General features: G+C 37.9%; 1 non-coding gene across 1 annotated transcript; it reads right to left on the bottom strand.

Moving 5' to 3' along the window:
• Positions 1-418: 418 nt before the first annotated feature.
• Positions 419-522, bottom strand: LOC132280379 (small nucleolar RNA R71). Its single transcript, XR_009471569.1, has one exon. It is a non-coding gene; the product is annotated as a small nucleolar RNA R71 (small nucleolar RNA).
• Between the last annotated feature and the right edge of the window lie 1184 nt (positions 523-1706).

The raw sequence follows: 1706 nt of genomic DNA, 5'->3' as shown, positions 1-1706 counted from the left end.
TCAAGGTCAAATGGCATACCCTCGTCATCAAAAGGTATACCCACCTCTCAATCCTCCAATGGTCTTTAGGGATCGTTACACTCCAAATCTATATAATGCACCCACTTGCATTCAATTACCAAATTTTCATGCTCATCATTATGAGATTAAGGCTTCTATCATTAACATGTGCCCCCTTTTCTATGGGTTGAGCAATGAAGAGCCTTATAAATATTTAGATGAATTCTTGGAAGTTTGTTCCACTGTGAAAATCATGGATGTGCCGGAAGAAGTCCTTAAAATGAAGCTTTTCCCTTTCACTCTTCGGGATAAAGCTAAATATTGGTTTAACAACTTGGGGTCAAATACAATCACCTCTTGGGCACAATTGCTCCAAGAGTTCCTAAAGAAGTACTTCCCCGCAAGTCAAACTGATTCCATGAGAACTTCCATTCGTGAATTTGCACAAAAAGAAGGAGAACCCCTTCATGAAGCATGAGAACGTTTGAATGACTTGCTACGGAAGTGTCCACATCATAACATTCCTAAGTGGCAATTAGTTCAATGTTTCTTTTCAAGTTTATCTGATGCCAATAAGGGCATTGTTGATGCTTCGTGTGGAGGCAGCTACATTGAAAGAAATGGGGATGAAATTTGGCCTCTTTTAAAAAAAAATGAGTGAATACTCGATGCATAGATCTTCATCTTCTAGGGGGGTCGCCTAAGCAAATCTGGGAGGGAAGAAATATCTAAATGAAATAGACTTTTCCATGGAAATTGCCGCCGAGGTCAAAAATCTTACTTAAAAGTTTGATAAATTCCTTTTGAATCAAGGTCTGACAATTCAATCTTATTCCCATCATTCCAATGAAATGTGCATGACTTGTTCTAGTTACACTCACCATACTTCAAATTGCCCTCTTGGACAAATCATACCAAGAGAGTCTCAAGAACAAGAAAATGCCACTTTCATTCATCAATGGAACAACCCTTATTCCAATACTTACAATCTGGGGTGGAAGAATCATCCAAACTTTGCATGGAAAAATCAAGGAGATGGTACAAACCCTCCTTAAACTCAAGGTTACCAACCAAACTATGTTCCCCTACATCTCCAAAATTAGAATTCTCAAGGTTACCATCCTTCATTTTATCCTCAAAATGTGAATCAATATTTTCATCCTCAAGCATCAAATTACCAATCTTACTCTTATCCTCAAATTCTCAATCTTACTCTAATCCAAATCAAACGCCTCCTAAGAGTCCCGCTTTTGAACACAAGGTCTTGGAAGCCTTAGGTGATCCTCGAAAAGATGATCAATTGTTTTATTCTCACTCTCAATCAATTACAAAGCTTGAAGTTCAAATCGAGCAATTAGCTAATTCTTTAAATGTGAGATAGAAAGGTAAGTTACCTAGTCAAACTGAGAGTAATCCTAAGGGGCAATTTATAGCACAAGCAAGTCCTTTATCAGGATTTTCTGGAAATAAGCAAGTTCAAGAAATTATTACCTTGAGGAGTGGTAGGAAAGTGGACAATAAGGTATAGGTACCTAAGGAGGATAGTGAACTGGCACAACCAAGTGGTTACATCTGTCCCATTTAAAATCCTATTCCTACTTCCTTGGATGACAGTGGTTCCAAAAAGGACATTCCATCATCTTCATTATCATCTCCTCAATTAGAGAAGCCTTATGAGCCAAAGGCTCTATTTCCTTAAGTATTGA

Source organism: Cornus florida, unplaced genomic scaffold, assembly GCF_030987335.1.
Source record: "Cornus florida cultivar Cherokee Brave unplaced genomic scaffold, ASM3098733v1 CherokeeBrave_3.0.0_Hap2_Chr10, whole genome shotgun sequence".
Taxonomy (NCBI): Eukaryota; Viridiplantae; Streptophyta; class Magnoliopsida; order Cornales; family Cornaceae; genus Cornus; species Cornus florida.
This window is presented reverse-complemented; position numbering and strand designations above follow the sequence as displayed.